The 19,240-nt window shown below is 38.7% G+C and overlaps 1 protein-coding gene across 4 annotated transcripts in view; it reads left to right on the top strand.

Annotated features, from left to right (window-relative positions):
• MTM1 (myotubularin 1) overlaps nt 1-19,240 on the top strand; it is a gene marked incomplete at both ends in the record, with an annotated part of 88,672 nt that overhangs the window by 30,677 nt on the left and 38,755 nt on the right. The gene's annotated exons all lie outside the window — the stretch shown is intronic.

The following is a 19,240-nucleotide window of genomic DNA, read 5'->3' as shown; positions in this document are numbered from 1 at the left end:
TCGCTTTGATGCTAACAGGTAATGCATGTTACATAATGCATGATAAATCCAGTTATAAATGGGAATGGATCTTCTGGGCCCAAAAGCCATTTAAGCAAAGGTGCTCCTAAAATACAGATGTTTTATATAGGTACTACAGCCAGTAGTGAATAGAGAAGATTTATTTTGTTCGAAAGTGGCATTTCAAATGTCATTTGATAACATTTAGTATATGACCTAGCCCAAAAGTTAATCCAGTGTGTTGGTCAGCCTTTTGTCACTTTGACCACAAATGACAAAAAAAGAAATACAGATTTAAAAAATTAATAATGGATTTAATAAATTTTTAAATATTTTTATATTTTGACATAAACAACTTAAAGGAAAAAGATCTATTTCTGCTCACAGTTTCAGAGGTTTCAGTTCCTAGTTAGCCGACTCTGTTGCTCTGGGCCTGATGTGAGGCCAAACATGACAGAAGGGCATGGCAGAAGAAAGCTACTCAGCTCATGGCAGGCAGGAAGCAGAGCAAGAGGGGATACAGGGACAAGATAATAGTTCCCAAGGGCACACCCCTAAGGACTCACTCCTTCAAATAGGCCCTGCCTCCAATTATACAATAATAGATCAATCCACTGATAGGTCAGAGCCCTCATGATCCAGTCACTTCCCCAAAGCTCCACCTCTGAACACTGCTGCCTCAGGGATGAAGCTTTCAACACAAGAGCCACTGGAAGACACTCCAGAGCCAAGCCAGAATAGAAATCCAATATTATGTGTACCTAAAACTTCCTTCTTCTGCACCAAAAAGTTGGAGTAAGATTACTTTGACCACATAACTGAGTTAAACCTTTTTTTTGTGTGTGTGTGTGTGGTACTAGGGATGGAACCCAGGGGCATTGTACCTCCAAGCTAAATCCCCAGCCCTATTTTTTAGTCTTTTTATTTTTGAAACAAGGTCTCACTGAGTTGCGAAGGGCGTCACTAAATACCCAAGGCTGTTCAAGAACTGCAATCCTCTGGTTTCAGCCTCTGGAATGCTGGGAGTATAAGCGTGTGCCACCACGCCCAGCTCTGAGCTAAACCTTTTGATGAGCCTCGCTCTTCAAACAATCCTTTATATGTTGCCTTGGTCTTGGCTTCCTTTTTTCTGTCATTCCTTGATTGCTTCTGTTTACTCCTCTCTTCGTGTGGTGGACTCTAAAATAACTCAGGTGAATTCTGGCTAGGAGGAGAGCAAGGAATTTATTCTTAAAAGAATATATAAACACTTTTAGTTCAAGTAGGGGATAATTATACTGCTGACTAAATTGCAGGTGATGAGAGAAGCCAAGCAGTAGATCTACTGTGTATTACAGCAGTTCTTCCTATAGCTGTAAAAGACATCTGTAAAAGACATTAAAAGAATATGTTTGGAGATTTTTCAGTTTGAGATGTTGTGTTTTTGGCAACAGAAGTTTGAGAGGTTTTTTTCCCAGTGAGACAAGGTCTCTCTCTCCCTGAGTTTTACCAGCGATTTTCAGTCACAGGAAGTTCATGATTGGTGGGCAGGATGAGCATTTTGCAGAGGCTATAGAGATTAGTAAGATATGAAATACTCGTCATGAGACTTGTGCTGATTGCAAGTGAAAATGTAATGCTTGGAAACAAATCCACTTACTATCATATTGTTGAATTCATTTTCAGCTTTTTCTAAGTTTCTGATTTAAAAATACTGTGTGATTTAAAATATTGTGTGATTTAAAAATATTGTGGTGGGTAAGAGTAATTTCACATCTCAGATATGACTCTTAGCTGCTACATAACTTTTGTCAATGTCCTTGTATTTCTCCAACTTCACTATTTGGGAAATGAATGTGATAACTTTGACTCATGATGGTAGGAGATCAATTATGAAACAGGCTAAGCACAGTATCTAGCATATCAGTAAACATCAAAGATATTATATTTTATTAATATACAACTTTACTAATAGAGTAAAAATAATAAAAATACTTTAAATAAAACTAAGTAAAATATTTCAATATTGAATGTTTTTAACTGTATTAGGATGAAAGTTTTAGAGGAACATATCTACATTATTACAAAAGTGAGAATGAAATATATGAAAGTTCAGTTAGGAAATATGTTCTATCTTAGTTGATGCATGTCTGGCCCTGCATTATCAGAAATTTAAAGAATAGCTGTCACAGCATGTTTGAAGGAGCTGAGGCCCCAGTCTGTCTTCTACATGATCTTATGCCATTGGCCATCTTCTTTCCCTGGTACCTCCCATCTCTTTTAGGATTTATTCCTCTAAAGAGACAGTTATTAGGTTAGCCTTTCTCCTTAAACTGCTATCCCATCTCTCACTTCAGTGCCGAATTTCTGAAAAGAATATTCTAGCCTGTCCTCATCTCCAGTTCATTTCTTCCTCCAGCCTGTTCCAGCACCCAACTCTATTGCTGGTAGCTTTGTACCTTGAGACTTCTTACTGGCCAAAACTAGTGGCCCATTTCCATCTTCATTATGTTTGATCTTTACTCCGCATTTACCAGTTCTGACCACCCTCTTGAAAAGTCTTGGCCTCTATGCTTCTGGCCCATCTGGACTGTTCTTTCCCAGTTCCCACTGCCTCTGCCTTTTCCTTCAGTGTATACTTCTTAGCAGTGTTCCACTCTTAGTCTGTTTTCCATGTTACCCACTTTACTTGGATGATTTCATTTGCTCCCAACTTAATTTGTCAACACTGAGCAGATGACTTCTATCTAGCCTTGATATTGTCCTTGAGTGAATCTAATCCAGCCCTCAAATATCTTCCTCAGGAAGTCCATGCAAATTTAAGGATGTCATTCACTCAGTCACCTTTTTTCTCCCCCTGCCTTGCATCCAGGCACATGTATTCTAACTCCTGAAAGTTCTACTTCATAGTAAGAACTGTTTCTTCCCATTTTCACTTGTGCTTACTAATTTGCCCATGCTTCCAATCTGGCTTCCCTTCTTACAGTTACTACCTTTTTCAACTCATCCTGTACAATGTTACCAGTCTTTTTTGTTCTTGTTTTTATTTGTTTTTGTTTTTAACTTAATATACAGTTGTGTCACTGTGTCACTCTTCTCTCACAGAAAAAAACCCCATAGTGATGCTTCATGACTCATACAGTACACTACAACTGTTAATGGTCTGCCCTACCGTCCTCTGCATACAGTTTTGTCTCGGTTTGAATTTTGCAATCACCTTTACCTGTAACCCTCTTGTCTCTTTAATGTCCATCCTCCACATAGCCACCCTTCAACATCTTGTTCAGTCTGAGGTCCTTTTCCTTTTGTTTGTGTACTTCCTTTGAGGGCTCATCTTACCTCTCACTTTTTAGACCCTCTGTTACAGCACTTATCTCGGGTTTGCCGTCTGTGCTAATTATGTTGCAATTGTCTGCTGTCATTAACTCCTCTCATCCCCCTACCCTGTAAGCTTATCAAGGCAGTGATCACATTTATCAACCTCTCTAGCCTCAGCAGAATGACTTCTTTATGGGAAGGTTTTCTTTGTTGTCTCTCTTTTTGTTTTGCAGTGTTGGGGACGAAACCTAGTGTGTGCTAAGCAGGTACCCTACCAGTGAACTATATTCCCATTCCCTGCATGAGAGTTTTATAATGATAGCTTTTTAATTATTCAAGTTTAGTGAAAGTAATGGGAAAATCATTATATGGAAACAAGCAAAATGAATGCTTCTGAATACTATGGACTTAGTACCAGAACTGATCACTCTGTGTTGCTGTCATTGGAGTCTTCCACAGAGGGTTTCATGTCTCAAGGCTGTGGTACTTGGCTATAGCTTGTGCATCTGTGCTAAGAATCCCTGAGTCTTCCTTTACGAGGTCAATAAAGTAACACACTAAAGAAAGGAAATTAACTGAACTTTGGAAATTGCATTTTTTTAAGTTTTAACCACTGAAAATCATCCATAGATTTGAGGATGTAGCTCTGTGGTAGAGCACTTGTTCAGCATGCATGAGGCCCCAGGTTCAGGTCCTAGTATCACACATAGACAAAAAGAAAAGGAAAGGAAACAAAGGAAGGAAGGACAAGAGAAAGGTAGGTCATCCTTTAAAAACTTTAAATCAGTCACCAACATTATACAAGATGCAGCTTGACACAATCAGCTGTGGATGCTGCTTTCAAAATCCAAGTCCCTGATATGAAAGCAGCAGGTGTAGATGTTTCCCAAGTTGAGTTCACTTTAGAGTCCTGTACTGGGCCGTGTCATGAAGTAATGAGAGAAGTTGAGGAGAAGCAGTGCAGGATGAATGATACCTAGTTTCACTCAGAGAAGTGACAGTCTAACAGAAGTGATATGACAAATGCATATAGCCCCAGCATAGGATCATTTCCATTCAATTGTAGAAGAAAAGTACAGAGGAAGTCCACTGGGAGTTCACAAGAAGGAGACTGGAAAAGCTTGCATGGACTTGATTGTAGTTAGTGTTGGTCCTTGAAGGATGGATATAATTTCCAGTAGGCAAGGACAGTGGAGGAAGTAGAATTTCAGACAGAGACCTTACACACAGCATAGAGGAGAGAGAGCTGGCAGTATTGCACGGTGTTTAAGAAGAAAGTCAGTGGTGTTTGGCTGGAATGGGGAAAGAGATCTGAGGTCATCTGGTGAAGCTGTGGTGGTGAACTTGTGTTTCAGGAAATAATGGGGACCTATTGAAAGCACAGAAGCAATTGATGGGCTGATCAGATAAGAGGGGAAGATGCATTGGAGATCTAGATGGCAGATCTATGGGGCCTGAAGCAGCATATGGATGGAAAGGGGTGGGATAAGGGACACCACAGACTTGGACAGCAGGTTTATCAGAAGAGAGGTCAAGGAAGAGGATTAAATCTGCCTTGGTTCCCAGGTTTGGAGCTCAAATGGTGAGAAGGGTAGGGTATTGTTGACAGAATAAGGAAGTCAGAAAATGATGTCATTGCAGGAAACAGGTGAAGAGGGGAAGAGAAGAGGAACCTTCTTTTGTTATCTGCATCTCCCCAGTGCCAAGCCCAATGCCTGGTTTAAGTTTGTTCAACTTCGATGTATCCAGGAAAGAGTCTCAGAGTGGGTGGGACAGAAGCTGGTTTGCAGAGCCTTAAAGGGAAAATAACTGGTTCAATAAAAGATGCTTATTAATGAAAGTTTTCTTCGTTAGCATTTGAGAAAAGGTGAATGAATACATTTCTGATCAGGGAAAGAAATCTTTCTACTTTTCAATGCAAGAGAGAAAATGGATCCTTTCTAGAACAGGGTCCTGGAGAAAGCAGAGGGGAATGGAATCAAGTGACATTTGTAGGGCAGTTTTTAGAAAGGAAATTATTTCTCTGAGACAGGCGAAAAAGAAAAGTTTCCAAACTGCCACAGTGGGGAATGTGAGAGTGTGCCAAAAAGAGATTCCCTGGAAGCATAATCTACACCTGATTGCATTGAACAATATGAAAGCCCCCACTTGAAAATATCATTCTGTTAATATTGAAACTCTTAGACCTGCTGCAGATTATTGCAATGATTTTTGTTGCCATTTGAAGTCAGAAGTAAACTTGCTCTTCTATCCATGAAATGGTGTCTGGAGGCCAAGAAAGCTGGACTCCAAATCTAGCCGTGGAATGAATGGACTATGAGTGGACTTTCTTATTTCAGACCTTTGGCTCTCTCTCTCTAGCCTCCTTTCCCATTAGTATTTTTGACGCTCAATGTGTTCAAGTTTGGACTTAAACTTCAAATTGGACTTGAGCTATTTAGCAACACAGAGTCCACCCCAAACCATTAACTTGATTGTTTCTGTTTTATGTTGATCAGTATAATGTGCAGGTTTTTCAGATAATATTGGCTATTTGAGCCAAAGCATTTATTTTCTTATTTTATCTTTATGTTGCTTTCCAGACACTAGAAATTGTACTGAATTCTCAACAATTGCATGTTAATTCAATACTCATTGTAGGTAAAAGATTCATTTTTGTAAGAAATGTTACAATCCTTTTGATATTATGGCAGTTGTTTTTAGAGGCAGAAAACAAAAATGTATTCATAGGAACACAACCTGATAGCACTACAAAAAATAGTTCATTGAGGTGATATGTTCAGTGTCAGAGTTCTTTCATTGATTTCCTTTATTATCTTCCCATTTTGCAATCAGATATAAAATTTAGATAAGGATATGTTAACTTGTCTAACACAAACTATTAGTAAGTCATAAAATCAGTCTACTAGGTTGTAACCAGCACTATTAAATGAAATACAATAGAGAATGTGAAGAGCATAACACAAGATGGTTAAGTATAGTTTTGTGAATAATTTCTTTCAAGTGTGTGTATAATGTGTATGTGTACTGGATTATGATTTCTCTTTGTGGGGAGCCTGGGGATTGAACCTAGGGGCAGTCTACCTCTGACCTACACTCCCAGCCGTTTAAATTTTTTTTTTTTGGAGCAAGGTCTTGTTAAGTTATGCATTGGCCTCAAATCTGCAATCCTCCTATCTCAACCTTCCAAGTAATGGTATTATAGGTGTGCACCATCATGCCTGGCTTTTGAGTCATGATGTTAAAGTGAATTATTTACTGTTAATTATAGTCAAAAAGATTTGATAGCCACTATTTTAGATAGTAGTAGTATATGTAAAATAAAATGCATTATAAGTTATTTTCAGCATTAATAAACTCAAATCTATCTTTACAGCTATATACCTACATGGGATTCTTAAGTCAAAGTGAATATCAGTATATCAGTGGGATGCAAACTCACATAAGGGAAGTCTAGAGCTAAGAAATGAAGTCCAAGACCCAGATGCCAGGCTCACAGCAGTCACTGACTGAGGGACTCAGGAGGAGACTTGTTTGCAGAGTCCTTCCAGGATGTGGTTACTAGCATAGGCCATGGAGTCCAGTGGCCCATGTCTGAATCTGACGCAGTCATATTCCTGATTGGGAACCTTGGAAGTCACATAATATTTATGTGCTTCGGTGTTCTCATCTGTAATGGGGATAATAACAGTCCTTACCCCATAGGGTTTTTGCAAGGATTAAATGTAAAGTGTTTACAACACTGCATGGCATGTGCTAAGTGCCCAATAAATGTCAGCTGTTTTGTTATTAGTGCACCATTTTCCCAGCAGGTGTAAGAAATAAGGACGATTACCCCAACACACTTTCCCCGAAGACTATTAGCAAAGTAATTGTGATAATATGTGCAACACCATTAGCCCTTTAAAAAGAAAGATGCTGTGTAAAAATTAGTAATATTAATAACAAATTATGGGCTGTACTTTGAGAAAGGTTTTCTTGAAAAGGCTGCAATTTCACAATATGAAATCCAGAAAGCATCACAACTAGAAGTTGAGAATACAGGAACCAGAATCATATAGTGAATGAATTGTTCTGAAGTAATTTTCCATTTTTTTTTCTTTCTGTCTTTGACGCCTGATCAAGCTTACTGCTTTCAGGGGAACAGGTACCATTCACGTTTGCATTTCTACACTTTGCATTTTTCTGAGACATTCTGGATTAAGCTCTTTAGCATTGCAGTATTCCTTGTGTGTTATTCTCTGAGGCAATTATCAGTCATATAGTTGCAGGTTTTGGTTTTGATTGGTTCATTTGACTCTTTTGCATTGATCAAGATAGGCACAGCTGAGGGGATTTGTACTTGTTAGCTGTAATTTCAGGAGAGAAGCAAATGAGTTGCAAGAACCAGGCTTTGGAAAGTAACCCTGCATAGACTGATGGCATCATGCCATATGCTACATTCAAAAAATGGAAGCAGTGTCTTTGACCGCAGAAGTGCCTTTGCTTTTCAGCTCATAAATGTAAAAAAAAACTTAACTGCATTTGAAGTTTTAGATGAGATTGAGATTTAGTAAACCCTGGCATTCTAGGCTGAGCATAGAATTAAAGATAAAAAATAACCTCTTTTCACATAGGAATGGAAATGCAAAGTGCCTGCATACCCTTTCTTGTTTTCAGCCTAGATGTGACCAGGACTAGAGTATGTCTTAGTTTATATATTTTTGAGCCAGGACTTTTCTTGAATAAGCAGCAAACTTGGCTAATCGAGGAACTAATCATGCTTTTAAATATTCCTGCCTCATCGGAAACTTCGCCCTCCATTCTCTTTGATCCCTCTCTCTCCTCTGCCATGTCCTTCTGAGACTCTGAATGTTTGTTTCTTCTACCCATCGTCCATCCCCTAGAGTTTTTATTCTATCTGGACTCCCCCAGATATGCTGCTTGCTTTGGAAGAATCGAATTCCCTGCCCACCTCCACCTGCATAGCGTCTACTCACACCAAAAGTCATTGCATCCAGGCTTCCGGCCCTACTGCTTGAGTGGAACTATTCTGAAAGTGACTCAGTACCTTACAAGTTATAAAACCTGATGGTTTCTTTACCTTTTCCTCTTCAGTTGTACCACCATTTGACTCTAACTGCTTCTTCCTTTCAAAGTTGTATCATTTTACTATTTAATAGATATTGAAGAATATTTATAAAACACATGTAAAATAGGATAATATTGATTGATGGAGCATCTCTTTGATTCCTGTCATGCATGCTGGTTAATTTTGTCTGTTTTGTCTTCTGCACTTATGCCTAATCTGCTGAGATTTATTTGCTGAGCTTGTATTATTATATTCGTCAGTGTTAAAAGTTCTGTTTGATTTTTTCAAATATGTTTGGCATTTATTTATTTATTTTGCCGTACTGGGGATGGAAAACAGGAGCATTCTACCGCAGAGCTACACTTCCAGCCCTATTTTTTATTCTTCATTTTGAAACAGGATCTCACTGAGTTGCAGAGGGCCTAAGTAGCTGAGGCTGGCCATGAACTGCAATCTTCCTGTCTCAGCCTCTCAAATGCTGGGATTATAAGTGTGTGCCCCCATGCCTGGCTCTGGCCATTATTTATAATCTCTTCATCTCAACACAGATTTTCTATCCCTTCTTTTATGTTCATAAGCACATTAAGCAGAGTATAAAGCAGGCATCTTACCATTACAAGTACCCAAAGTCTTTGTGGCCTTTTTCTACAATAGTGACACTCAGTTTCCTGATATGTTGTTTGAATATAACATAGAAATTCCTGTTTCTTGGGACTTTGTCTGTGGAATAATCCTAGGCCACGTTTAAAGAGGCTTTATTGAAAGAAGATTGGCATTTCCATCTATTAGGCATTTTATGTCACTACCAGTTTGGGAGAGTTATAAATTAATTCTCCACTTGATGTTGAGGGGACCATCCAGCTTTTATAACTTTAGCTACAGGCTACTGAAGGGCTGGCTTGTGACTACAAAATCTTAGTGGCAGACTGTGGGAGAGATTGGCCTCCTCCCTTACTCATCCTCAGTAATCTTAATCCAGTGTGTTTATTTCCCACTTGTCCTTTTCCTGAGTGTTGGCACTCAGGAGGCCAGGCTTCCCATCTGATTCCATCTTGAGGAGGCCCAGGATTTCATGTCCCATCTCCAGTACCCTGAGAGACCATGGAAACCAGTTGTGTGGCTGCCCTTCTGAAACAGAAAGCCTGTGTGTTATCTTGCTCTCTGCATTCCTGTTTATGGTTAGTTACTGGCCTCTGAGTACTTATTCTTCCCTCACGGGCTCATTAATGCATTTAAGAAATGTTTCTGTTGTATCCAGCATTTTTAGATGTGTTCAGAAGAAATCTTATAAAGCCATCTAGATATCACATTCTCAGACACTTTTCCCTCTATTTTTTCTTAAACTTTACATTTAGATCGCTCTTTCTACCTTTCACTTTTTTTTCTCCTTCCTTCTCCCGTCTAAATGAGTTTTCTAGAAAAGTCTGTCTTTGCACTTACTTTATGCTATGCCCTTGGCAAACTTATTCATGTCTACCAGCATCACCTTTCTGAGCATGATTTCCAAGTCTATAGTTTCATATTTCTCCATAGCTACTACATAACTTTAGGTGACACCTCAATGCTTATTTTAAATGACTCTCTAATATTCCCCCCAAATCTACACTTCTGTGTTCCTTAAGTCACTCTTTCTTTTCTACACTGGCATTTGAAATCAAAGACATAAGGGTTTTCTATACTCCTAAGGTTTACTAAGTTCAAAGCGTTCTTCTCATTATTACTATTTTGGTACTGGGGATTGAATCCAGGGACATTTTACCTCCAAGCTACACCTCCAGCCCTTATTTTACTTTTTATTTTGAAACAGGATCTTGCTAAGTAGTTAAGGCTAACCTCAAAAGGATCCTCATGTTTAAGCCTCCTAAGTACAGGGATTACAGGTGTGTACTACCACACCCAGCTTCTAAGGGCTTCTGGCATGTTTTTTTTCAGGACTCAATGCCCTGTGTTCTGAAGGATGTTTTAGCTGGTTTTCCTACCTCCATTCTGTTTTCTCTTCACCCTGACACATGCTTCTGTCAGCTTCCTGGGATACAGCCTTGATTATCTCCATCCCTTGCCGCACATTTTCTCCCTCTCTTTTGGCATGAACACAAACCTCTGTCTCTTCCCTAGGGTGACCCCACCTCTATGATATTTTGTGTTTTTTTCCCATCCTATCCTCCTGTGTTGAAATTGAGATATTGCTCATGGCCCTGTATTCTCAAGTTTGTGAGAGGGGCATTCCACTTGTGTCTTTTGGTTATCATTGTGATCCTATCTAAGTCATCTTATCCTACCAAGGTACCACAAATGCCATCAGTGTCCCTCAAATGTAAACTGTGGCATTCTCTGAAGCCCCACTATGTTTTATCTCTCACACTTGAGACATGTACTGCCTTCCTCAATGTCACTCATGGTCGTGCCCTCTTTCCTTTGAAGAATTTCTTACTCCCTAATGACAGTGGCTATGCCTTTCTCCTCTTTCTCCATCAATACCTTGTTAATAGTGGACCTTCACTAACTACTGATGAAGTTAATACCCTAATGTAAATAGTAAATAGGAACCATTAGCAACCAAGCCATCAAAAAATATGCTATATAGAAAATGTATTCAATAATCATTTGCTTTTAATTTAATTTTTAAATAGCTATTATATGCCTCTGATTGAAATTTCAGATAAGAGAACTAGTGTCTTCATTCAATCTGTTGTGTGGCCACATGGTGATAGTTTAGACGTATATACATTGAGGACCACTTATCCAATGCCCTTGAGACCAGAAATGTTTCAGATTGGATCTATTTTGGGATTTAGGAACATTTGCATAGACTTTACAAGTTGAGCATTCATAATCTAAAAATCTGAAATCTGAATTGCTCCAGTATCTGAAATTTTGTGGATGTCAAAATGGCACTCAAAAGTTTCAGATTTGGGGGCTTTGGGGATTTTGAAATTAGAGATGTTCCACCTGATCAAGCAACTTATTTATAATCTTTCCCATGTTGACTCTAATGGTAACATGCTATATGCACTATGTTATACCTTACTTTTTTAACTCACCAGTAGAGATTGCCTAACCAATGGACTTCTTCACTTTGTTTCTGACTATAAAGTATGCCATTGACCTTGCCATAATTTATTAAGCCCTCTATTGATAGATATTTAGATATTTTTCATTCTCTTACTGTTATATAAATATTGTAGTGAGTAGCCTTATGTACATATAACTTTATATGTATTAATATATATCTTAGACTAAATTATTAGAAGTAGGATTACAGAATGCCTACTTTATAATGAGGCTCATGGATCCAGAACAGATACCCACTGGATAGAACCCAGGGAATGGCATTTTCCTGGGTGGTGTAAAAACATAATGCATATAGTACAATGCTACATGGGACATCTTGGGGGCATTAGAGGAAGGTTTCTGAAAGGAGCCAAATCCTGAAAAATGAGCAGGAGCATTCATCAGGAAGAAGAGGACATGCCAAACTGAAGGAGAAGTGTGTATGAATGTGAACAGACTGGACCTATTTGGGATTTGGTGTCCAGGCCACAGTGTGTATGTGTGGTGAGGGGGAGCAGCAGGAGAGAGTGCTGCTGGGCAATCCCTGGCTAAACCCAGAAGAGTCTATCCTGCCTCATCTAGAAGTATTGCTTTTATCTGAAAGTGAGTGAGCCATGTAAGGGTTTCAAACAGGACCGTGTAATGATAATTTCTATTTCAAAAAGATGACTTAGGGAGCACAGTAGGTAGGTGAGGGGGGGCACGAAAAAAGGTAGGACAGCTTTTCTGGGTATCTCCATTAGTCACCTTGGGCTGTGATAAAATGAGGCAGAGAAGGGACAGCAAGGGATATTTCAGAAAAATCTAGAGGATAAGATCAGTAGAATTTGGTGATCGAATATAGTTATGAAGGGAAGTGAGGGAAGTGTCCAGTGTGGACAACCAGGCTGATGGTGGGGGTCAGTGATTGAGAAAGGGTATACAATGAAGAGGTGGCAATCTGCTGAGTCACAAGTGTATCTGAGACAACCAGGTGTAGGAATCTAGGAGGGAGGTGATTCCATAGATGCTAGACTCTGGGCTGGGCAGAACTTTATTTGGTAGGCCTGGATATGATCGTTTGCATTTTCTTAGATTTAGCCAACATTTCCAAGAGAGAATTGCAGTGAAAAGAGGTGCAGCAGGTGGACTTTGAGAAATGTCAGCCTTAGATTATGATTGTGGATGAGTTGTAAAGAGTGATCTTTTTCTAGAATGGTTTTAAATGGCATTTCAAATATACTTTCATGGTCCTTTTGTGAATAAATAAATAAATATATTTATATATAAAAGTAACCATGAGCAAGAGTAATAAGCTACTTTTCTTGGGGGTTATAGATTTTAGTCAACGATAGAAATAGATTAGGATAATCATTTATGCAAACATAAGTATAAATGATAATTTATGCAGTAGCCATTTTGGACCTATGAAACCTTTGTCAGGTTTTTGCAATAACTGTGACCAACTTATTTAAAGGAACATACTATATGAAGTCCTGCGAAATACTCTGACAGCATTATCTTGCATTAAGGTTTAGAATTATAGAGTTCGCCACATTTCAGTACATCCTATGGTTGTTTAAAATTTTAGGTCTCCCCTCCAAACTTTAATGAAATCATTTTTCTTACATGAGAGGGTCTTGTTACTTAAGCACAATCTAAAAGATGAAAATGACATTATTGTACATTGCTGTACCCTTAAGTGGTAGATGGAAACTTTAAAAAGGTATGAATGTCTTCAATTTCAAAAATTAGTGATAAAAATGTTCACTTAAATTCCTGTTCAAATGTCAACAAAGCTCAGAAAAGAAGCACTTAGCTGGGCACAGTGGCACACACCTGTAATATCAGTACTTGGGAGACTGAAACAGGAGGATCACTGGTTCAAAGACAGCCTCCGCAAGTATTGAGACCCTGTTTCCAAATTTTAAAAATAGTGTTGGGTATAGTGTGGAGTTAGAATATTCTGGGCTCAATCCTCAGTGCCACAAGAAAAAAAAAAAAAGGAAAGGAAAGAGGCTGTGCATGGTGGCATATACCTGTAATCCCAATACTTGGGTGGCTGAGACAGAAAGATTGCAGGTTCTAGGCCAACATTAGCAACTTAGGGAGACTGTTTCAAAATAGAAAAATAGAACTTAGGTTGTAGCTTAAAGGGAGGAAGAGAAGGGAGGGAAGGAGTCATTCCCTGAAATTTTAAGGTTAGGTATTCAAAGGCATAGGATTCTTTGCTACATAAGAAGGCTCTGATCTTTCTGAAAGTCCTATTTATGAGTATGCTATTGTGTGCAAAGAATATTATTTGAAAGCACTTCTAGATGCACATAGCTATCTGGGCATGGTGGCAAACATTTATAATCCCAGTACTTGGGAGGCTGAGACAGGAGGATCACAGATTTTAGGACAGCCTCAACAAGTAATGAGACTTTCATCAACCTAGTGAGTCCCTATATCCAAATAAAAATAAAATAGGGCTAGGGATACAGCCCATAAGTAGAAGGTCCCTGGATTCCACTCGTAGTACCACAAAAAATGTATGTAGCTTATCAATTTATTCTTCTGAATACTGTGAAAATGATGTTCTTTGGTAACTATCTCCCATTGGATATTGAATTTTTACCAGTCTGGCTCTCAGACATCCAGTTCTGTGCCACCACATTTTTTGTGGTACTGCAGATGTATCCCAGGGCTTTCTACCTCCGGACAACACTCCCAGACCTATTTTATATATTTTTTTAATTTGGAAACAGGGTCTCGCTTTGTTGCTGAGAGCCTCACTACTGAGTGAGGCTGAGGCTAGCTTCGAACCTGTGTAGTCCTCCTGTCTCAGCCTCCCTAGCGCTGGGATTACAAGTATGCACAACCACGCCCGGCTGAGTCACCACATTTTTGAGGAAGGGGCTGTATGAAGTGGAGGAGTGCTGAGTCAGTGACAAACTGCTCTCCCTCCTCATATGAAACTCATAAATTTTTCAACATTTATGGTTGAACCATGATTGAAATTTTAAAATTCCAGTCTAGATATTTCAATAAAATTGGTACATTTTTATATAGATGCCATTTAAAAATAATGCCTAATTAATTGAAAGTTGAAATCTGTTGTCATTTCAGAGTGTTTCACCCACAAGACACAACAATGCTAAATGTAGCTAAATTAAAATGACAAGTTATTTTTCCTATGTCAAAGCTGTTTTTATCCCCAGTGTGAAATTAGAGATTTTCATCTCAACTTTGTCCTTTAACATTTTTCAAATGTTACATCATGCTATTTTTAATCTAGAAAAATTGCACGATTGCTTTTTTTTGTCTCTGTGCATGCTATCTCTTGACTAGTCAGGAAAAGAATTGATGAAATGCAAAAATATTAATATAGAGCAAAATAAAGGAAGACCTGCTCACTTAAGGAATCCAGAACTGGGCATTTGAGTGTATATTTTCTGATGTTAGTTGTCTGCTTGTACTCCAATTATAAAAGAAGTTTACATTGAGAGAAGCAAGCTGAAGGGTACACAGTTTCTCTCTATACATTTCTTTGCAACTTCCTGTCAATCTGTGATTATTCCTTTTTTAATTTTTTATTTTTATGATTATTTCAAAATAGCTTTAAATAGGAGGAAATGAAGCCCCCATATAACTTGACTGCAGATTCCTTAGTGTTCTTGTGTATCCCAGGTGGCCCATACAGGACCAGAGCAGGAGATAATTCACCCCCTAGAAATTCTATTCAGTATTAACATCTTTTTTGTGTGTAGTACTGGGGATTGAACCCAAAGGTGTTCTACCTTTTAACTATATCCCCAGCTTTTTGTATTTTGAAAATGGATCTCACTAAGTTACTGTGCACTAGCCTTGAACCCACAATCCTCTTGTCTCAGCTTCCCAAGCAATGGAATTATAGCCACCATGCCCAGCTCTCCACCGGCATGTTGAAACCCTGCCCTAGCCCAGACAGGCCCAGTTATGGGCACTCTGGAAAGCCCACGCCCCAGAAGGAAGCCTAATAAGGTACGCTGAATATCAACTGACCATCAATACTCAGAAAAACACCCTCTGCCCTAAGACTTTACTAGATTGGGGCCAAAATATTCTTGAGTTTTCCATAGGCAAAGAAATTAATTGGGAGCTTAGGCAGTTCATAGAATCAACTCTGTTATTCCCTGTTTGTCAAACAAGGTCCCTTGCTTGCTGTCTATAATGGCAGATGCTCTAGAACAAGTTCTGTCCATGTGACTTCCATTTCCTAAATTGAGGGTCAGAATTGACCTGCCTAAGGTTATTTAGGAACAAGTGTTGAAATATGCACTTATAAAGTAATAAAAAACTCAAAGACTTAAAAAATGTAGTGTTTGGAAGACAAATGACAGCTAAAAACCTCAAGCCATGCAGCTCATTAGCTTCTGGTTTGAATAGTTTTCCAACAGTAGCTTTAATTAAGCTTGTAACAAGTTACTGCTTGTAGGGAACTTTGCACTCTTTATAATAATGAGATACAGATGAATGGGGTTTTTTAATGTTTAATGTTTATTTTTATTATTGTGAGAATCTGCATTTATATTACTCCACTAAGAGCTTACATTTTAAAAATCTTGCTTTGTTCTCTTTTATGAATCTTTAAGGAAAACAAAAGTATTAAAATATCTGAAAAGCTTTTTTAATTTTTTCCTGTCCTATCATTGTAAGTGAATTTATTTGGATGGAGAAGATATTATGTTCAGCACCTAGAATTTTCCATCCTAAGCTTTGATGTAATAGTAGATGTGTTGCTATCTCATTTCATGATGAGAAGTATCTGGAAGGTGATTTATAAATTTTTGAGAAATAGTTATATTTAAACCTGGCTCTTATCATCAAGAGTAAAACGGATGCTATTTCTGTCACCAAGATGTCATGGGCATGTTTCAGGTGTAAAGGATACTAGTTCTTTGCCTCCTTCTGCACCTCATTCACAGTGGAAAGTGTCATTGTCTAGAAGTCATTCATAACACCTGATACATAGCTACTATGCAGCCCTCGTGTCATTCTTACACTGATGACAAAACAATTTGATTCTGCTGATGTTGAACTTGTCTTAAGCATATTAAGGAAAGTGTGGAGATAATTTTGTATTTGCCCATATGACTTTCATATTCTGATAAAAATGTGTAAACTATACTTATTGATAATTTTCAGATATGATACTAGAAAAATGCTTGAGGCAAACAATGGTACTCTAATATTAGCAATTGAGAAATAGTAATTTACCTTGAAAATGCTGCTGGCAAGTCAAAAACCACTGATAACACTACTATACTTGATGGGTTTTCTGGAGAAAAAGCTTTATTTGGGCTATTGATTTAGGAATATGATTTTTTTGTTTTAAAAGTTGCGATATTCTCTTGAGTTTCATGGGAAAGATGTAAATTACCAAAGCAAAAGAACAAAAATCATATTGAGGTCAAGGACTAGGTTCTCTTCTAAAGTCTATGATTCTACCCTTCTGCCTCAGACCATCTGCCATCTACAAATATATTAGCAGCACAGCATTCAGCAACATTGAACTTTAACCTGTACCAGGTACTGACCAATGTAGTATCAGATGTTCAAAGTGATATATTAGCAAGAGAGTGCTTAAGTATGTCCTGTAGATTCTGTGTATTATCATAAAAAGTATACTTAATGTTTTAGTGCTATTTCCCCCCACATCTCTCTGTCCTAGTTAACTTCAGCTAGCAGGAATCATTTCTTTTTCACAGTGGTAGTGAATAATTGAGCATCACTGTGAACTCAATGTCAGGCTAGGGCCTCATTGAATTGCTTAGTTAGGTTATTGTCATTATTAATGTGTAATCAGTGTGTTTTTCATTGTGAAACACATAGCACTTAGGCCTACCATTGCCAGAGAGGAGACCTGCAGAGGGTGCAGCATGCTAGGGAAAGTTCAAGAAAGTATACTCCAGCATGTTCTTAACAGTCTTTATCTTAAACTTCTTGTCATTCACATACAGAAAATCCTTGCTGCTAACTGATGCTTTTCCAGAAATTCCCCTTAATGTAGGGGCAAGGAATATTTGTATTCAAAGAGATAGGAAAACAGAGGAAAATATGTAGGGAGGAAAATGCCTAGAGGAAATGTGCCCAGACCTAGCACCTTCAGATAAATGGCTGCATATTATCATTCAGTCAACAGATACACATGCTGCCTACTATACCTATGGGCCTGGCAGTGTCCTCATTACTAGGCATGGGAGATTCAAAGCAAGTATCTGCATGCATAGAGCACAAATTCTAGGAAGGGGACAGTGAAGTAGTTAGCAAGAATACATGTCAAGCTGGGCGTGGTAATGCACGCTTGTAATCCCAACATTCAAAAAGCTGAGACCGGAGGATTGCAGTTCGCAGACAGCTTCAGCTACTTAGTGAAGCCCTCTGCAACTCAGGGAGACCCTGTTTCAAAATAAAGAATAAAAAATTGGGCAGGGGGTGTAGCTCAGAGGTCAAATGCCTCTGGGTTCTATCCCCAAACACACACACACACACACACACACACACACACACACACACAGAATACATGTCAAATGATCATAAGTAATAAGGGGAAGTAAAACAGGAAGGACACTAGGGGGTCATCTTGTAAGGATAGCATATTAGTTTTTATAAGCTATCGGAAAGACTTATTAAGGTTATTTTTTATCAGAAATGTGAACAATGGCAGGTACAGGTGAAAAGGATTCCAGAAAGAGGAAACTAGGTGCAAAGGCCCTGAGACTGGTGCATGTTCGGTACTTTGAAGGGGTGGCACAGGAAGCCAGTGCTGCTGGAGTAGAGTGGGCAGGGCAATTAGCAAATATGTGAGGAAGGGGACGTGGCCAGATTGCAGACAGCCACATTGACCATTAGAAGGACTTCCACTTTTCTTTCAGGCCAGATGGAAAGCCACTGGAGGATTTTGGCAGAGAAACAACATGATCTGCCTTATATAGTGACATTGTTGCTCTGGCTTTAGAGGTGTAAAGACAAAAACAGGAGAGCAGCTAGAAGTTATTGTTAGAAACTGAGTGAGCAATGATGGAGGCTCATACCAGGGTGTAGCCAAGTGGTTGGTGACAAGGTTCGGGTTTAGTCAAGGAGAAGGATGTAACTGCCGTTGGCCAAAATGGGGGAGAGCAGAACTGATGAGGTTGGGTCAGGGTTTAGCTGTAGTGTGTTAACTTAAGAGGCCTGCGATGCCTTCCAAGTGGCCTAGAATGGGGGCAGTAGAGTCAGTGCTAGGATTTTCATGTCTGGAGTTCAGGGGAGTGCTACAGAGTGTTAGATACTTGGTGGTCACTAGGATCCAGATGGTATTTGAAGCTAGAAAGTCTATCAATAGTGCCTTGAGAGAGGGGAATGAGAGGTCTGAAGTCTGTCTTTTTATAGAAGTCAGCACGTTGATTTGGAATTCAGAGAGCAGTTAATTAAGTGTTTTTTCTAATGTTTTGTCTCCAGATAAATAAATGTGCCAATGTACTCTTGAGATACTTGTACTGTTTAATTCCTGAATTTGTTTTCTTTTTTTTTTTAATCTCTTACCTGATCAGTTAATGTTCTTGAAAACTGGTTGGACTTTTTTAGCCTAAAAATTGATTTTTTTTCTGGAGCATTATTTAAAAAATAGATGTTTGAGCCAGGTAGTGTGAACTGTGCCTATAATTCTAATGACTAGAGAGGCTGAGGCAGAAGGATCACAAGTTTGAAGCCAGCCTGGGCAATTTTGCTAGACCCTTTCTCAAAATAAATAAAAAGTAAAAGGACTGGGGATGTAGCTCAGTGATAGAGGACCCCTAGGTTCAATCTCCAGTACTACATACAAAGAAAAAATGAATG

This window comes from Muscardinus avellanarius (genome assembly GCF_963383645.1).
Source record: "Muscardinus avellanarius genome assembly, chromosome: X".
In the NCBI taxonomy this organism is placed as follows: Eukaryota; Metazoa; Chordata; class Mammalia; order Rodentia; family Gliridae; genus Muscardinus; species Muscardinus avellanarius.
The sequence above is the reverse complement of the archived record's forward strand: the minus strand, read 5'-3'. Positions and strand labels throughout refer to the sequence as shown.